Source organism: Cricetulus griseus (genome assembly GCF_003668045.3).
Source record: "Cricetulus griseus strain 17A/GY chromosome 1 unlocalized genomic scaffold, alternate assembly CriGri-PICRH-1.0 chr1_1, whole genome shotgun sequence".
Classification (NCBI taxonomy): domain Eukaryota; kingdom Metazoa; phylum Chordata; class Mammalia; order Rodentia; family Cricetidae; genus Cricetulus; species Cricetulus griseus.
In genome coordinates, this window is record NW_023276807.1 from 175,473,572 (window position 1) to 175,494,009 (window position 20,438).

General features: G+C 45.6%; 1 long non-coding RNA gene across 1 annotated transcript in view; it reads left to right on the forward strand.

Moving 5' to 3' along the window:
* Positions 1-449: 449 nt before the first annotated feature.
* Positions 450-20,438, forward strand: part of LOC113832570 — a 70,334-nt gene continuing 50,345 nt past the window's right edge. The window contains exon 1 of the long non-coding RNA XR_003479872.2: positions 450-1,198. This is a non-coding gene — a long non-coding RNA (uncharacterized LOC113832570). The remainder of the gene's footprint in view (positions 1,199-20,438) is intronic.

The following is a 20,438-nucleotide window of genomic DNA, read 5'->3' on the forward strand; positions in this document are numbered from 1 at the left end:
GAACCACTGATCTAGAGAACCCTGACTAATATAGGTGGTAGGGTGCATAAAATTTTGCTGCTCACCTTACCCACAATTCCTGTCTGGCCTTACTTTCTGTAGTGCCCATCAAGCTTCCAGTGCTGTGGCAGGCTCCTGTGACTGACATATTCCTTCTGACACTTAAGAGGGAATGGAGGGGGAAAGGAGATGGATACATGCTTAGTTAGCTGAAAGCCCCTAAAGAATGGTGAAATTAAGAATTACACATTTCAAGCTAAGAAGGGTAGATGGTAGTTGGAAGCATAGCTCTGGGGAAGCATAACCCCAGTGAAGTTTTTGTTAGAAATAAAAGTACAGATTCAGGGGTAAAATGAAACTACTTAGTAGGAGTACCTTCTGGTACATTCCCCAAGAGCTATACTGTTCAAACCTTTGTTTGGGTTATGCGCTTCTCTGCCTCATCCTGGTCTCAGGTCCCCAGAACTATGGGGACCCAGAATGCTTCCAGCATTCACAAACATCCTCTGAGAGTTGACTTTTCAAGATCTTCATGGCAGGCTCTTCCCAGGGAAGAAATGGACAAGAAACTGCTGCCTCAGTGGTCTCCTTAGAATGGATAGATGGCTCCACTATCCATTGAACACCACTTTGACATTAGGTAAAGTGACAAGGTAGTAGTATTTCTACTACTCAGTATCTAGAAGCTTTGAAAAAATTATTCCTCCATTGGGCGATGTTCTACAGAGATGATTCTTCCTGTCATGTGATAATAGAGGCTGTGCTCTGTTTATATATTCAAGATGCAGATTCCAATGCCCCACGCTAGGGAACGGAGTGGCCGTCTGCATGAATCACTCCTCACAGAAAGGAGTCACATGCCTGTCTTGGGAAATTTGCAGCCTCACGCTCACTCCCAGAGGGACAAAGGATAATGACTTCATGTCGCTGGCTGCTCACTCACTATGCTCCTCAAGCACAGGTTTTCTTTTGAAGGAAAAGCTGCCTCGTCTTTTTAAAGGACATCACAAGACTCTTGGTGACACGATTCAGCTCTGGCATCCGCCACAAAGACATTTGTGTGTCCTTCTGGGGCTTGGAGCCAGGCTTCCAGCCAGCACAAACTTTCTGCCCGTCTTCCACATGAAGGGCAGAGCTCCTGCTTCTGCCAGGAATGAAGATGGCCACTGCTGCTGCCCCAAGCCTCCACAGCAGCTAGGTAAGGGCTCAAGCCTGCTAGTACCCCACCATGGCCATTTGTGGACAGTACAGTGAGAGAAGAAAGGTCAGCACAGCCAGACTGCTTTGATAAACAAAGGGACAGTGTGTTTTCCTTTGCTGGGGTGGTGACCATCTGTGCAGAGCAGTTACCTTTGTTATAGCACCCAAGAAGCCCCCTGCTTCTCCACTACTGCTTTGAGACTCTGCCAGCCCGAAGTACAGGAATATCACAGAAGCCACCAAATTAGGGAGGTAATTCTTCCTAGTCTAGGAAATTGGCTCTGTGGGAGACTCATCAGTTTTAACCTTAGCTCTGTGTTTGCATCCTTCATGACCGAGCTATAAGCTGCAGGCTGTCTGACCTTTTAGTAGGTTGAGTTCCTGACAGATGCTAACCCTACAATGACAGGTTGTTGGTCAGTGCCTGGGAGGGGAAGGGACAGATGGAGGGAAGGAGTGAAGCATTGTGGAGCCAGCTGCAAAGCAGGCTACTGCAGCTTGAGCCTATAGGGAGCCCAGGACACCTAGCTCAGCCCAGGAGAGGAGAGAGTAGGGAGTTGGGGCATGCACACTCACAACTGTGGGTACATAGGAAGGGCTTCCAAGGACAGAACTCATAGGAGTTTCTAGTTTGTCGTGTTTATAAGCAAGTGGATATAGATATAGGGGCTGGCCACTGGGAACCAGGCTGGGCCTGTCCAGATGGGAGGAGACTGGGCAGGGCAATGGGAGCCTTGGCTCTGGCTTCAGTTCCTTGTGGTATCAGAGAGGGTTCTTGCTTTTGTTGGCTTGTTAAAGACAGGTCTCAGCTGTGGAGCTCAGGCTAGCCTCAAACCCTAATTCTGAAGTGCTGGCTTACAGGAGTGCAATGCCATATCTGGCTCCCATGCACAATTTGGAAAATGCACATAAGGGCTGGTGAGACAGCTCAGGGAGTAAAGATGCTAATTGGGCAAACCCAGTGACCTGAGTTTGATCCCATGGTGGAAAGAAAGAGCTGATTCATGAAAGTTGTCCTCTAATTTCCACACTATGCCTCCGTACACATACACACACAGACACACAGACACAGACACACAGACACAGACACACACACACACCACACATACACACACACACAGACACCATAAACACACACACATGCCATATACATACACATCATACACATACACACCATGCATGCATATCATACACACATACCACACACACATACATACACACCACATAGATACACCATAATATACATCATACACACAGCATACACACATCACACACACATATACCATGTGCATACATCACACACACACCATACACACACATCACACACACACTATACACACACCTCACACACACAATTTCCCATAGACCACACATATGTACATCATACGTACACACCACACAAACATACCCCCACACACCCCATACACACATACCACACATGCATACACCACACACATACTCACCACACACACTCATACCACACATCATACACACATGTACCCACACACCACACATACACACATCATACATACACCATACACATCTACCTCCTCCCCCACATTAATAATAATGTTTTTTTTAAAAAATGAAACTCCTTTTGGCTTTTCTCTCCTAGGAAGGGCATAAGAAAACAAAGCCTGTGATGTCCTTGGTATACTTCCTCCAGTAGCAGCTCTCCTTAAATATTGCCCATTATTTCTGGGAACCTCTACTCAGAAGTTTGGGTTCTAGGGTTCCTTTTTCCAGCTCATTTATTTCCTATAGCATTTTGTGTCTCCACAATATAGCTCAGTGTCTCATTTTGTCCAGGACACATTAAAGACCTCAATTCTTTTCCTTTTTTATATTTATTTTTAATCCAGGTTGGAGGCACACACCTTTAATCCCAGCACTTGCGAGGCAGAGGCAGGTGGATATCTGTGAGTTTGAGATCAACCTGGTCTAAAAATGAGTTCTAGGACAGCCAGGGCTGTCATACAGAGGTGTCTTTGAAGGCTGTAAGATGGTGTCAGATCCCCTGGAACTGGAATTACAGGCAGCTGTGAGTTTCTTGTCTTGGGTGCTGGGACCAAATGAGTCATCGCTAGGTAAGCACTCATAAGTGCCTAGCAACCTCTCCAGCCCCTGATTTCTTCATTTTACAGTGCCACAGTCTACTTCTCCTATAGTGCTGTGGTGCTATGGTCTGGATGTTCCTTTCCAAATTCAGATTGTTACTGAACTTCATTGCAGCAGTGTGGAGAGGTTAGGTCTTTTAAAATTAATTCATTTGGTGTGTGTGTGTGTGTGTGTGTGTGTGTGTGTGTGTGTGTGATGTAGAGCGTGTGGAAGTCACAACTTGTGGGAGTCACTTCTCTCCTTCCACTGTGTGGGTCCTGGGGATGGAACCCTCTGAGCCATCTCACCAGCTCAAAGCTAAGTGTTAGAGGTTATCAAGCTATGTGGGCAGCAGCTTTGTGAAGAAATTAATGGTGTGTTAAGGAAGTAGCTTAGTTAGGAAATGCAGGATTCCTCTCCTCCCTTTCTTCCTTTTGTTCTTTTGCTAATTTTCTAATTTTTTTTAGTTTAATGTTTAATTATATATTTGTGTGTGGGAATGTTATGTGTATGTGAGGACAGTGCCCGCAATGGCCAGAAGAGGGCGTTGGATCCCCTGGAGAGGGAGTTAAAGGTGGTTGTAATCTGCCAGACATGGGTGCTGGAAATTGGCTAAGGCCCTCTGCCTGAGCAGTGTGTGCTCTTAACTGCTGAGCCACCTCCCTAGACTGGTTCTTTGCTTTTCTTTTTCTTTGTTTATTTTGAGATCAGGAGTTTTCTATGCAGCTAAGGCCAGCCAACCCACTTTGCCTCAGCATCTGTATACTGGAATTATAGGTGTTTGCCACTGTATCTAGCTTGTTTTCCTGTCATCCTTGTCATGTGATCCCTTTTTGACATACTGTGACAAAACAAGGAAGTCCTCAATCCTTAGTAGACCCCACCTTTCAGTTTTAACTTCCAGCCTCCAGAATTCCTGTTCATCAACAGGATCTGGTCAGGGTCAGATCTTCTGTTATAATGGCAGGAAATGGACTAAGATGGATGTTGAGAATATGGTACCTAAGTGACACAGAATATTGACTGCTTTAAACTGCATCATGGCTGACAGATCCAGAAGGCAACCCCACCTGAGAGAAGATGGTTGAGAGCAAACAAACATTCTGTAAATGTGCCTAGCAATGGTGACACACGTCTTTTATTCCAGCACTCAGGAGACAGAGGCAGGCGGATCTCTGTGAGTTCAAGGCCAACCCGGTATACAGAGCAAGTTCCGGGACAGGCTCCAAAACCACAGAGAAACCCTGTCTTTGGTTTCTCGAGGCAGGGTTTCTCTGTGTAGCTTTGGAGCCTATCCTGGCACTTGCTCTGGAGACCATGCTGGCCTTGAACTCACAGAGATCCACCTGCCTCTGCCTCCCAAGTGCTGGGATTAAAGGCGTGAGCCACCAACACCCAGCCAGAGAAACCCTGTCTTAAAACAAAAACAAACAAACAAACAAAATTCTGTAACCTTGAAAGGCAATGTTCTAAAATCCCCACCCATGGACTCTCCTTTCTGGGTGATTTTCTGTTTCTGTCAGGTATGGAGTGGCGGTGACACAGGTCTTGTCTGAGAAGAGGCACGGAAAACATGACTAGGGCAGTGCATTCATCCTGGGCTGCTGTGAGATCGATAGCAATCAGGCCTCCAATCTGTTAGGTGATTTTTAAGTTTCAGATATTGAGACTGGAGAGATGACTCAGCAGTTAAGAGAACTGACTGCGCTTGCAAAGGACCCAGGTTCAATTCCCAGCACCCACAGGCAGCTCCCAGCCGTCTATAATTCCAGTGCTAGGAGATCTGATACCCTTTTCTGGCCTCTGATGGCACCAGGCTTAAATGTGGTATACATACATATATGGGGGCAAAACACCCATACATATAAAACAGAAATAAGTAAATAAATAATTTTAAAAAGTTTCTCAAGGGCTGAGAGATGGCTCAGGGGTTAAGAGCACTGAGTTCAATTCCCAGCAACCACATGTGAAAGACCCCCGGAGGCTCAGTACCCCAGGATCTTGGTCCAGGACCTCGACGACCCCAATCACCAGGTGGAGGCGGAAATTTGATGTAAACAGCAAGAGGCTTTATTGTAGTTCTTTAACGAGCTAACCCCACGTTAGCTCGTGCCTTTCATCCATCCACCATGGTGGGTGGCTAGGAAAGACACTGCAAAGCCATTGCATAGAGATCTTATAGGGCAGCGTAAGGGGAGTGTCTAGGGGTATGCACAGGCTCAGGATTGGTGTGCCTCCAGACTTGCCCTGTGTTGATTGGTCAACTGATGGTTATGGCCCATAGGCCCTCCCAGGACGATTGCTATGCTCTGCGAGTCATTGCTGTGCACTTATCCAAAAAGCACACCCAGAGCCATAAAGCATAGCACCACCAGCTAACTTCTGATTGGTTCCTTGCCATGAGGCAGGCATCTGACCTCCTAGTGACCAAGGCAAGGTCAAGGCAAGCACCCACAGGCAAGCACCCACTGTCATGGCTGCTGAGCGGGGCAGGCATCTGACCTCCTAGTGACCAAGACAAGGTCAGGCAAGTACGTGTTCAGCTGTTATGGCTGCCGAAATGGGGAACTGGTCCCTTCACATGGTGGTTCACAGCCATCTATAATGAGATCTGGTGCCCTCTTCTGGCATGCAGGCATACCTGGGGGCAGAACACTGTATATGTAATAAATAAATCTTTTTTAAAAAAGTTTCTCTAGTTATTTTTTTCCTTCAAACTTTACATTATTGAAGATCAAACATAGGGCATTGTTCATGTGAAGCAAATAGTCCACCACTGAGGTATAGTCACAGCTCTCTTTTTAATTGGGGAGAGGGGTAAGGTCCCACTATGTGGCCCTGACTAGAACTATATAGACCAAGCTGTCCTTGAACTCACAGAGACCTACCTGCCTAAAGGCCGCACCACTGTCAGGTCCAAAAGAAACTCTACTGCTCAGGTTCTGGTGCCTGTTCCCTCTACTAAAGGAGCCATTTCCTTATCACTCTGGTGCCTATTAGCATACCAAATCACATGCTGGCCTCCAGGCTCTGCATATCACAAGTTCCTCTGGCCTCTCAGCTCTTCTCCAGCTCAAGGCTTCCTTCCCCAGCTTCTTGTTTCCTTATGATCCCGCTATTTTGGATGTCTGCTCTCTTTTGTCTTCCTCTTTCGGTCCCCTCTCTCTCTTGGCCCCCTCTCTTGACCTCCTTTGCCCACACTCTCTCTTTTGCCTTCCATCACTCACTCATCTCATGGCCTGATCCAGCTAGCCATGTTTCATCTACTACTTTCTCTCCCTGCTCTGGACTCCTATAGAGGACTCTGGCTGTACTCTCCTCATATCTATGATTTAAAAACAAAACAAAACAAAAACAAAACAAAACAAACAAACAAAAAAACTCCTCAAACATACCATGAAGCAGGAGCAGCCATGCCCATAGTTTATACATCTGTTGCTGAAACCTCTTGGTGGGGCATAAATGGACCTCTTTCAAGGGGTCTGGCCTCTCCAACTGAACCAAGCTGCTGATTAAATTCTCCTGAGTTATGTGAACAGTTGTTTCTGCTGGCTTCTTCAAATCACCATATTTGACTCCAAAATCTAGAGTCTGCCTCTTCAGTCACTTCTTCCCTGTACCTGTTATGCTTCTCCACTGTGATTCTGGGCATCTCTTGGTCTTTCTGGCTCCTGTGGCCTGCTATGCAGTCCTGGGTGCCTGGAGTTCAAGGCCAGCCTGGGTATTCAGTGGGAAGGCTCTGTCTATCCCTCCACCTGCTCTCTCCTTATCTAGCATGTAAGTGTCAACCTGGAGCTGCCTGCTCACTGGAACCTACTATTATTATAAAAGCCACACCAGTGTGTAGGGAAGCACCTCTTGACCTAAGGGGCCCCCATTATTTGGAAACATCTGTGAAAGGGGACATTTCTCTGTGACAAGTCTCTCAGTGTGCTTGGGGATGCCCTGGGTTGAAATCCTGGTCACCAGGACACTTAACCCTCTGGCTTCTTCCCTTTCCTCCTGGAGCTTCCTCCTGTTCCACTAGGAGCTGCCTGCTCTGTCTCTGTCCCTCCCATTGGCTGACTGGAGCTAGCTCCTGGGCTGCTATGCTATTGAAACCTGCCCTCTGGGAGAGTAATTGTTTTTCGAACCTTTCTCTCCTTCTCTAAAGTTTCTTTCCTCTTGGACTCAAAGATTTCATTAAAGCCTCCATGTCTTACTGCATATGTCTTGGCCCTGGGACAGTTCAGTGACTAAAATGGCACACTCGAGTTCTAAGTTCTTAAAAAATTGTAACAACTTCTGGTATTGCACAAGCAAATGATCCCAAAAATCTCTTACTTCTAAGCCTTTTCTACTTTCCACTTGAAATTCTTTTACTTCTTTGTTTTCTTGGCTTTCTGCTCCCAAAAAATTTTCTTAAGAGGCTCTGCCTGAAGACAGCCATGGGGCAGCTGGGGTCCTCATGGTCCAGCCAGCCTGAAGCATCCATAGGCCTGCCAGTGAGTGCCATTATAATGAGCAAGTATGTGGTGGAGAAATGGGAGAGAAGAAGGTGGCATGGTTTGTGTGCTGTGGAGAGAGGCAGTTCTGAAGAAGTGACAGCAGTGAGGAACAGGCTGATGTGGGAGGCCTGCTTGCCACCCAGGGCCATGGTGATGTCTGGGGCCTGGGCTGCTGCGTAGGGACATGTCTGGATCCACGGTCCTGCTGCAGCTGGGGGGTCTGTGATGAGTCTGTGTTACCACATAGTGGTCATAGGAACCATTCGTGTTGAAATCTGAGGGCTGTGCTGAGCCACTCACTGACCCTGAGATAGCTGGTCCTGCCCCTCTCTGGACATTGTACCAGGAGACTTGGTCCCATCACTCCATGAGAGAGCTGCCCTCCCCACCCCCCACATTCAGTAGAGATGGTTTCACCACTCTCTACAGGTATGGGAGAGCTAGCCCTGATGGTGTGTGCCTAGGAGACCTGGCTCCCCACCTCACCTGAGGGGGTGGTCCCAGTGGCCCAGAGTGACCAGCTCAGCTTCCATCCAGACCTACACCCTGGGCCTTGGGTTGTCCACCCTAACATCTACTCCATCTATGACCTGCTGGAGTGTGTGAAGGGTCTGGTCCTGTGGAATGATAACCACAGGATCTCCATGACTTGGGGCAGCAGCAGCTGGATATCCAAGAAGACTTTTGGTGAGGGCCCAGTGATGATGGTGTGCCGGAGGCCTTGGACCAGACCAATGACTCATTTCAATGAACATTTTTGTGGGTGGGGCTGATTGGACAAAAGGGGTATACTTCGTGGCACATAGTAACTCCCGATGCCACTAGGGCGAATGAAGAAGTGTTGGCATGACAGAAGTGTGAGGTAGGTTCTTTTGTTTGTTTGTTTTGTTTTTAATTAATTTGGGGAGAGGGGCATGCTGCAGTGGTGAGGGGTGGATATGAAGGGACTGGGAGGTGAGTGGCATTGGGGTGCATGATATGAAATTCCTGAAGCATCAATAAAAAATTATATTTTAAAAAACCTAAGAAACAAAAAAAATTAATGAGAAAACCCCAACAAATTTGGAAGTATAATAAATGTTCGTTAGATTTAAAAAAAATCTCTTTAAGACTATTGTGTAAATTCTTTATCTCAGGATTTGTAAGTTTAACAAGTATGGTTAAAAATCTTTAAAATCTATAACAGAATTATATTACAGTTTGTAACAAAAGTCTGATAGTTAAAAAAAGTCTATACATAGTTAATCTTAATTTCCTACAACATACTTGTATGTAACTTGGAATAAACTCTTATTTAGGAAAATAGATTCTTAAAATAGCAACCATGTGGCTTGCCTCCATCTTGGTTGATATCTTCATCAAGATGGAAGCAGTCGTGTGACTGGTGGACATCTTTGCTAAAGTTAAAAGAGAGTACACACTATGTAACTTCACCGTAATCTTGATTAAGTTGACCATATGGTACAAACTAACCAAGGCAGCACCTATAAAACTTTTTAGTCCTGTTAAGCCCTCTGTATCTCCTTTTAGACTAAGCAGGTAATAATGGCGTTCTCCAAGATATTTTGGATTACAATGGATTTTTGTGTGATGATTTTGTTTTCAGAGTAAAAAAAAAGTTTTTGTTTTTGTTTTTTTGAGACAGGGTTTCTCTGTATTGCTTTGGAGGATGTCCTGGAACTCACTGTGGAGACCAGGCTGGCCTTAAACTCACATAGATCTGCCTGCCTCTGCCTCCGCCTCCCCAGTGCTGGGATAAAAGGTGTGCGCCACCAACACCCGGCACCAGAGTAAACATTTGAATAGTGTATGTTTGATAAATAAGGTTTATAAATTCATATTCACCCTCAATTCCTCCCAGATACACCCCTATTTTGTGTCCTTCCCTCTTTTTAAAAATAACTTATGGACTCCAATTTGAGCTGCCAATATACTCCTGGGTGTGGTGTCATACATTAGATTGTGGCTGACCCTTAAGAGTCACACCCTTAAAGAAAACTGACTCTCCAACCCCAGAAGCATTAGTCAGGGGTGTGGGCTTATGAACCACTTGCCACTTCATGCTAGAATGTTATGTGAAATATTCTAGGATTTTGTATGAAAACATTGGCAATCTAATGACAGCCATTTTAGCCAACCTTGACAAGTGGGGACCTACTTGTCATTGCCTTCCCAGTAATCCTTTAAACAATCCAGAGAATCAGCCCATTACAAATATTAAATTAAAAGAAAAAGCCATTACTGCTTTAAAAGTACAAAATACCAAACAGGAGGCTAGAGAGGCAGCTCAGAGGTTAAGAGCACTGGCTGCTCTTCTTCAGGCAACTGTGGAAGCTGTGAGTTCCAGAATGCAGTGCTCCTGACCTCTCTTTCTGTCTGATCTTCCATGGTGTCCCTGAGTCATGGGAGGGTGGGAAGGCGAGTAGGATGTAGGCATCACACTTTTGGCTGAACACTCTACTAAGCCTGTTCTCTGCACTTTGACCAGTGTGAGTTTCTGCATCAATCACTATGCACTACACAAAGATTCTCTGATGAGGTCTGAGAGTTGCACAAATCTACAGGCAGAGAGAGATGCAAATTTACCTTGTAAATTTAGCAGAATAATAATAGTAAGTTTACTCCTGGAAGTTGTGAAAGTCCCGATGATGGTCCTTGGCCAGATTTACAGTATCAGGTAGACACACAGGAGAAAACACACACACACACACACACACACACACACACACACACACACACACACACACCTTTGTATCTTGTCTGAACTAGATACAGATTGAAAAATGACAACAACACAAACATGATTTTATGAATTGTTTCTCCATCAGCACAGCTGCTGCACCATAATCTACTGCTATTTCAGCCAGTAATTGCATCTCTGCAGTTACTGGCCTGCTTCTCAGGCAGTGGCCCTGTGGGACTTTTACATCCCGAAGGATGTGCTTCCTGCTGCTGCCACCAAATGTAGTGTTTAATTAAATCTCTATTGGTCAGTTTATCAATAAAATTCAGGATTCGGGAGTCAGAGGCTGGGATGAAAACCTGCTAGCTCAGAGAGGTTGAGGAGGTACTAGCTGACCTTCCCTGTTTGCTGGTGTCTTAGAGACCATCATTCTGTTCTGCCAAACCAAAAAAAACAAAACAAACAAACAAAAAAACCCACAACACTCAAAGTCCCTCCCTACTACTTCCTGTTCATCCCTCTATCCATCTTCCAGACTCCCTCTGACTGTGATTACCTTCTGTCAATTAGTTGCTGGCTCCCCCTCCTGACCCAAGGTTGATTTTATTTATGCAAATACAAATTCAGGCTTCACAGTGTGATCAAATATCCTGAAACAATGAATCAGTTTTGCCTGACCTTAAAAACAGCATAGGAACAAATGGAACGTCCCCCTAGACCCCGGCTGACAGCACCTAATCATAGTGGTGTGATGTGACCTGGGAAGGCCAGCACACCTGCTGCAGTTTCGACCAGGCTTTCTCTTCTGGGCCACCAATCAGCTTCTGAATCAATATTAGTTATGAAAACTCAGCCCTAGCTTATGCTCATTTCTGGCTAGCTTTTTTTCCCCTTTAACTTAAATTAACCTGTTTCTCTTCATCTATGTTTTGCCATGGGGCTTTTTACCTTTCTTTCTGTATGCCCTTCTCTGTGTCTGCTGGCTGGCCCTGGGCATTCACTCTCCTTATCCCTCATTCTCTCCTTTCTTCTTCTTCTCCTCTCACTTTCTAGATTTCCCCTCCTACTTATTCTCTCTGCCTGCCAGCCCCACCTATCCTTTCTCTGCCTAGCTATTAGACATTCAGCTTTTTATATTAGACTAATCAGGTGCCTTAGGCAGGCAAGGTGAATCAGCAACACATCTAAACATAATTAAACAAATGTGTCATAAACAAATGTAACACATCTTTACATTATTAATGAAGACAGCAGAAACAAATGTAATGCACCCTTACACAGTTAAAGTAATATTCCACAGCATCAGTCTTCCTGCCAGCAGCACAGAGCTCACCCCTGGGAACCACAGACGGACTCATTCTGAGAGCCTGCACAGGCCCACAGCCTGTGTTATTCAAAATGTCAGTGTCAAGGAAAGATCAAAATGGAAAGGGAAAGCACTGAAAGGCTGAGAGCGGTTCTAAAATAAAGGAGTGAGGAGACATGAGAAGGGAATACACCCTGTGGTCTTGGATTCCCAATCGTCAGGATAAGTGCTATAAACAGCACCACTGGGGGACGGCTGAAATCTGACCTTGGCTGTAACTTAAACAGGATCATCATAGGGTTTGCTATCCTGAGTCTTCGATTTCCCAGAGCTACATGAGAACATGCCTTTGTGTGTGGGGAATATATACATAGAGCTATTTGGTTACATTCTTAAATAGCTAGTTGTGGCGTCTGCCTTTAATTCCATCACTCAGGAGACAGAGGCAGGAGAATCTCTGTGAGCTTGAGGCCCGTCTGGTCTACAATAGTGGGTTCCAGGCCAGCCAGTGCTACACAGTGAGGCCCTGTCTCAAAATAAAATAAATAAATAAATAAATCAAAACAAATAACAACAAAACAGAAGCGCGAGCATGCACGCATGCACACACACACGCAGTAGAGCCTCACAGGTCTTAGTGCCCTTTTAAGAACTGGAGATGAAAATCATGTAAGCAAACCATGCATTTGAAGTGTACAGCTCCCAGATGGGGGAGATGTCTCAGTGATTAAGAACACTGCCTCCTTTTGGTGAGGACCCAGGTGCTTCCCAGCATCCTGCATGGTGACTCACAACTGTCTATAATTCCAGTTCCATGAAATCCCTCTTCTGACCTCTTTGGCACCAGGCAGGCACATGTACATACACATGAATACACACACACACACACAGAGAGAAGAATTCTTTTTCGTGTACAGTTCTGTGCCATTTGACATGTTTGTAATGTTGTATGATTACCTGTATTTATTCCAAAAGATGTTCACCACCTCAGAAACAAACAAACTCAGATCCTTTGAACAATTACTTCCCATTTCCTTTTCTGACAAGCCCCTAGCAACCACTAATCGACTCTCATCTATAGAGATTTAATTATTTTGTTTCTGGTTCCTTCCGTTTCCCCTCCTTCAATCCCTTCCCTTCCCTTTTGAGGCTGGGTCAGTTAGCGCTGGCTGGCCTGGAACTAGCAGCAATCCTCCTGACTCAACTTGAGTGCTGGAAGTACAGGCATAAGCAACCCCAGCTTGGATTCTTTAGATTTTAAGTCATTATATTATTTAGTTAGTGTGTGTTTGGGGGCATGTATAAGCCACTGCTTGTACAGAGGCCAGAGGACAACCGTGGGAGTTGGCTTTTTGTTTTCATCATGTGGGTTCCAGACAGGTGGCAAGCCACTTTTCCTGATGAGTGATCTCATCAGCTTAACATAACATTAAAAAAAATTGTCCTCATTGTAGCATATGTCAGTACATATCTGTTGAAATAACTGAATAGTATCTTACTGTATGGAGGACCTGTTTTATTTTTCCATTTGTTGATGGGCGTGGGTGGTTTCTGCTTCTGGATATTGCCATGCTGGGCATATAAATGTATAGAAGTACAACTTGTTCATATGTCTGTTTTCAGTTTTACTGGGTACATACCCTGGAGTGGAATTATTGTATCATTTGGTAAATTCATATTTAGATTTAAAAGAAGCTAACAAATTGTTCCTCAAAGTGGCCACATTAATTTCCCAATTTTACATTTTTATGAGTGTTCTCAAAGTTTGAAAATAGTTCAAAGAAAAAAATTAACAATAGCCCTTGCATCATGGCAGAAGGAAGGGAAGTGTAGTCTCCTCCTAGGATAGTGGGGCGAGATAGCAGGTGCTTGGTTATCCACGGGGGCAGACACATGTGAGAAAAAAGCTTGGAATGGAGGCATGGCTGCTTTCTGGGAAAGTCCAGAGGGGAAAGTGTGAGGGTCATGTCAGTGGAAAGTGACTCTAGAATATTCCATGAGTAAGAGTCAGTCCCTGGTAGGAAGAGAGGTCTTCTTTCCTTCTCTGTGGGTGTCACTAAGAGATTTCTGGCTATAGGTTCCACTTACCAGCTGCATGCAGGAGTAAGCATGGGCAGCGAACTGTGTGCTTGTGCATGGGCATCATGGGAAACAGACTTATGCAGGAGTGAGCATGAGCAGGGAACTGTGTGCTTGTGAATGGGCATCATGGGAAACAGACTTATGCAGGAGTGAGCATGGGCAGGGAACTGTGTGCTTGTGAATGGATACCATGCAACTGAGATTCCGTTCTGGAAATCTTCCTGACGGATGTGTTCTGAACCTGTGTAGGTTAAAATCAGCATCATCAGGTGTTGTGGACATACTCTTGCAACTCCAGCACTCTGGAGTCTGAGGCAGCAGGGTAAACTTAGTGACTGCCAGAGGCCCTGTTTCTAAAAGCAGGAACCATGTTGTCATTGCATGGTGGCACACACATCCCAGCACTTGGGAGGCTGAGTCAGGAGAATTCCAAGTTCCAGTCCAGCCTGGACTATATAGTGAGACCCTCTGTCAAAAACAAAAGAGATGTCAGGCAGAGATGACGCAAGCCTTTAATCCCAGCACTCAGGAGGCAGAGACAGGTGGATCTCTGTGAGTTCGAGGCCAACCTGATCTACAGAGAGAGTTCCAGGACAGGCTCCAAAGCTACAGAGAAACCCTGTCTCGAAAAATCAAAGGGGGAAAAAATGAAGAGGACTAGAAATCCTGTTGGAATTATCAGAAAGCAATTGTTCTGGGGAATTTTTCAACTCGACACAAACTAGATTCACCTCGAAAGTAGGAGCCTTAATTGAGAAAATGCCTCCATCAGAGTGGCCTGTAGGCGAGTCTGTGGAACATTTTCTTGATTGTTGTGGAAGGGCCTGGCCATGGTGCACTATACTTCTGTGCACATAGTCCTGGGTTGTATGAGAAATCAAGCTAAGCAAGGCCGAGGACTAAGACAGTAAGTACCATTCTTCTATGGTTCTGCTGCAGTTTGTACCCTTCTTTTCTTGATGATAGACAGTGACATAAAATGTCACCCCAAACCCTTCCCTCCCCAAGTTGCTTTCAGGCATGGAATTTATCACAGCAATAGAAAGCAAACTAGGATGCTAGTGGTTTAAATAGCCCCCCCCCCCGTTCATATATTTGAAGGCTTGGCTATCAGGGAGTAGTGGAACAACTTGGGAGGGATTAGGAAGTGTGGCCTTGTTGGAGTAGGCATGTCACGGGGGGTGGGGTGGGGGAATGGCCTTTGGGGTTTTAAGGGCCTGAGCAGGACCCAGTGTCTCTTCCTGTTACCTGTGAATAAAGGTGTAGAACTCTCAGTTCCTTCTCCTGCACCACATGTCCTGCCTACACACCACATGTCCTGCCATGATGATAATGGACTCAACCTCTGAAACTGAAAGCAAGCTCCAATGAAATGTTTTCCTTTGCAAGAGTTGCTGTGGTCATGGTGTCTCTTCACAGCAATAGACACTGACTAAGACAGACACCAAGGCACCGTGTTAAAACAGGAACACCTAGGTTTGGGGGACTCTGATTTAGAATGGTAACTAACGTATGCATGGGAAGATAGGTGTGTGAAGTAAATGCTAGGAGGGTTGCTCACACCAGCAAAAGTTGTAAAGATTACATGTTCTTTTACACAATCTTTCTCTTTCTTTTGGTATCACTGAGGGATTGCTGCCTATCAAATAACTGAGGAGAATTAAAGTTGTTTATTATTCTCCAGAGTGATTTAAATGAGAAGTGCCCCTTAGGAGGTTCATGTGTTTGCACACTTGGTTCCAGTTGGTGACACTTTTTAGATGGGTTATGGAACCGATAGGAGATGCAGTCTTGCTGGAGGACATAGGACACTGGGGTAGGCTTTCAGCGGGTATAGCCTCATTCTACTTCCTTCTTGCTGTCTCTGCTTCTCATATGTGGATATAATGTGATCAGCTTACCGCTCCTGCTGCCACACCTTGCTATCCTGCCATTATGGAATCTTTTCCTCTGGAACTGTATGCCAAAATAAACGCTTCCTTAAGTTGCTTTTGATCACAGTGTTTGTCCCAGCAACAGAAAAGCAAACAATGCACCCCCAAGAAGGCATTAGCTTTGTGCAGAGTGGGTTCTGAGCAGAGTGGAAAGGACCCCCAGGAAGCTATGAGATGCTACTTTGTGGTTTCTGACCCAGAAGTGGGAGGGAACCCTGTGCACCTGAGAGCAGAGTACTGGCAAGCTGACCCCCAGTGAGTCAGCCAGCTTTACTCTCCTTGTGTGCCAAGGTGGAAGGAATGCCTGTGATGCTGGCAGGAAAAATGCCCCTTCCTTAGCTGCCCATCCATGTCCCTGGGGTCAAGACCATGGGACCCTGCATGCACAGATGCCCATCCACTGCAGCTTTTCATTTTCAGGAAAACAAACACACTTTGAAATAGCCAGATGATCTTTATATGAATTGTATTTCCAGTGGGCAGGACCTAGGTTGGCACAGTGACATTGGGGCCACCCAAAGTTGGTCTGGTTTTGTTGTTGTTGGCCATGACAGGGATGGTGTGTGTGTGTGTGTGTGTGTGTGTGTGTGTGTGTGTGTGTGTGTGTGTGTGTGTGTAATTTCCTTTTCCCTTGCATACTTCAGATGCACCTCTGATCAGTACAGAGGGACATTATTAGGACACCATGGGCCTGCTGGGCTCCATGGGCTACTATGCTAAAAATAACTGGAGAGGTTTTAAAAAATGTGGAAGCAGATTTAGGGGCTCTTCTGGAAAAAGAAGCTGAAGCTGTGTCCTGGGTGGTTCTATTTAAAGACATGCAGCTCAAATCTGCTCCTGTGAATCTCCATGTGAGAACCTTGTTCCCAGCTGAGGGATGAGGGTCTGACCTGCATGAGGACTTACTCTTTCCACATCCTACTGCAAAGCAGTCACTGTCCATGGAGTGCCGGGCTCTGGGCATGACACGTGGTCCCCAACTGTCCCTTTGAATAGAGAAGGAGCAAAAAGAAGGCTTTCAAGGCCAATTCTATGAGAAATGAAGTCAATGAAACTACAAAAATTATGGGAGTGAGCATAGTAGGCAGGGGATGGGAGGAGAATCAGATTGCTTTGTTCGAAGCAGGGGCTTAACAAGCTTTTTTGAAGCACATCCGGCCCACATCTTCATATGCCAGTGGTCAAAAGTCATTAAACATCTCTGTTCACGTGTTGTAATAATGAGAGTCATGTATTTTCCATGGCTGTCTCTCTGGGTCCCAAAGCTCTTCAGAAAGAGCTGAGATGGAATTTACAAAGCAAGTGTTTGCTCCCCTGCACAGTTAATAACCTGAGAAAGGGATGCTCCAGGATGGTTGGAATTTTAGACTGGGTCTCATGTAGGCTGGCCTCAAACTTGTGATGTATCTGGAGATGAACTAGAATTTCTAATTTCCTGTGTCTACCTCCTGAGTTCTGGGATTACAAGCAATCATGGCCTTATGTGTAGTCCAGAAGATTTAGCCCAGTGTCTTGTACATACTAGGTAACACCTAATAATTGAACTATATCACCAGCTTCAGTTGGGAATTTTTTAATGCAGGTGTGGTGTGCATGTGTATATGTATGTTTGCGTGTGTGTGTGTGTGTGTGTGTGTGTGTGTGTGTGTGTGTGTGTGCACATGATTTTGAGGGCACACATGGTACATGTGGAGGCCTGAATTTGTCACTTTATGTCTTCTGATGTCACTCTCCATTTCAATGTTTTAATAAAGTAATTAAATAATTTTTATATATTTATTCTTTCATTTATTTATTGGGTGTGGTTTTTCCAGCAAATACACATGTGAGTGTATGAGTATGCATGTGCGCGCGCGCGCGCGCACACACACACACACACACACACACACACACACACTATGGTGTGCATGTAGAAGTCACCAGAAAATTTTTGGGGAGTCAGTTCTCCCTTTCTGTCATGTGGATTTTGGGGACCGAACTCAGGTCATCAGGATTGGTGAAAAGTGCCTTTATCTGATGAACTATCTCCTTAGTCCTCTATTTTTGAGCAGGATCTCTCACTGAACCCAGAACTCATCTAGCGTGCCTCATCCCATTTCTGCTTCCTGAGTGCTGGGATCCCAGGTAACAGGCACGCCTGGCTGTTATGTGAGTTCTGAGGACCCGGACTGTGTTCATCATGCTCACACAGCAGGCACTTTTGTTGTGGAATATTCCTTTACACTGTGTGAGCATGTCTCACTGTGATTGGTTTAATAAAGAGCTTAATGGCCAATAGCTAGGCAGGAAGAGGTTAGGTGGGACTTCTGGGGACAAGAGAGGTCTCAAAGTGGAATCACCAGTCAGATGAGAGGAAGCAGGATGGGCAGTACAGAGTAAAGGTGACTGAGCCATAGGAAAGAATGTAGATTAAAAGATATGGGTTAATTTTTAAGTTGTAAGCGCTAGTTAGAAACAAGCCTAAGCTAAGGCCAAGCTTTCATAACTAATAATAAGTCTATATGTCATGATTTGGGGGCTGGCAGTCCCAAGAAAAATCCACCTACCCACTTTATCTACTGAGCCATCTTCCCAGTCCTGTTTGGGACTTTTAATTATAAGGAACAGAAGTGAACCCAGCATAGCCTCAGTGAGAAAGAGAGGGTTTATGTAACTGGGAAACTGAAAGAGATGAATCTATCTGGAAGACTCAGTTGATTTCAAGATTCAAACAGTGCTGTTGGCTTTTCCCAAGGGCATTCTTTCAGGTAACAGTTGTCTCAGTCCCAATAGGTCCAGCAATAATCCCACAGTTCATTCTCATGTTTAAGGTGTCTATCCTTAAACAGAGGACAGGCTGAGGTCACTGGTCCCTTTCTGGGGGTGCTGATGGGGGTATGGTTTCTTAAACAACAGAATTGAGAATGAGGAGCAGTTGGCTCCAATATAGGCAGCTGGGCCTGTAGTGCAGGGTTAGCTCTGGCAATGGTCCAAAAGCTGCCAGTCACTTCTGTAGAAGGCCCACGGTGCTTGTCTCAGCCAGCTTCTGAAGGGCTTAGGCCCAGGGTCTGAGTGCTCATTTGTCAAGGAGGCATGATAAGCTATGCACGTCCCCAGCACTAAGGGGTCATGCATGTCCCTAGCACTAAAGGGCTGGGCACGTCCCCAGCACTAATGCACATCTTTGGAGAAAGAAATACCAATCTCTGGAGGCATCTGAATCTGGCAAAGGATGGAGAACTGCTAATATCATGTCTGGTGGGCAGGGATGAGGTAGAAGAAAGAATTGTATTTATTGCACAGCAGGGGGAAGACTGGAAGAAACCCAAAACCACAGTCCTCTTTTTCACCTGGCTTTGGATAGAAGGGAGGGGTCCTTAGGTGGGTCCCTTTGTCCCTGTACAGAGAAAGTTGACACCCCCAAACCACTAGCACTAGAGTGAGCATGCCCAGATGGTAAAGCACAGTGGGCTAATCAAGGAGGTCTGTGGACCCTTCCATTCCTTTTCCCTTTATACTCAGCATCCCACACCCAAGCTTGCACAAACACAAAGTTATGAAACAGTTTGGCCGCAAGCCATAGTTTAAACACGCTAGGCTAGAAACCACAGTGTGAATATGCCGGGTAGTCTGGGGTCAGAGCTGAGGATGTCTGCTATCTTTGCTTGTTTGCCACTGCTGGGGCAGTGTGTAGTAGTGCCACATTGCACCAGGGTGTTGAGCTAGAAGGCAGTGGCTGACATCTCACTTTAAGCCTGATTCACCCAGCAGTGGGTCCTACAAGTGGAGCTGTGCCATTCCAGGGAAGAGCAGGCCAAAGGAGCCATTCTCTTGCCAAGCAGTAAGCAGGCCATGCTTCGTCTGCTTGCCACAAATTACAATCACCTGAGAAGGGACCCTCACCCAAAACATTGTCCTGATTGACATGATTGATGGGAAAGCCCACCTTGATTGTAGGAAGCATCTTTTGATAGCAGTCAAGATAAAATGGCTTGGTCAGAGGGAAGTTTATATCACTGCCTTTTGGTCTTCCCTCTTGTCACTGAGGTGACTTGTCGCTGCTGCTTCCTTCACTGACAGTAGAACCAGTATTTCCAAGTTTTTGTTGTGGAATAGGGGCCAGTGGCTCTCCAGGAACTCTCTGGGCTTCTAGTGCTAGATTGAGACTACTGAGGTACACTGCCTTGTGGACTGAGTGACCACTGGCTGTGGCCCTCCAGTAAGAGACAGCTATTCTGGGATTACTCTGGCTGTTGAGGGTGTGTGTGTGTGTGTGTGTGTGTGTGTGTGTGCTTCATTCTCTTGGTTCTGTTCCTTTAGAGCAGTGGTTCTCAGCCTTCCCAGTGCTTCCCAGACACTTTAATACAGTTCTTCATGTTGTGGTGACCCCCAACCACAAAGTTATTTTTGTTGCTACTTCATAACTGTAATTTTGCTCTGAACAGTGTCTCAGCTCTTAAGATCATCGGAAATATGTGTTTCTCCATGTGGGTTTCTTCATGACCCACAGGTTGAGAAGCATAGGTCTAGAGAACCCTGACTGAAACAGCCCCTTCTGAGGCCTCTAGGGACAGACTGGACAAACTGTGCACTATCCTCTAAGGGGGCCATTTAGCAACCTGTTTTGCATTTTTAAACAGTAAAGTCTAGAACCACACAGATAATCTCAG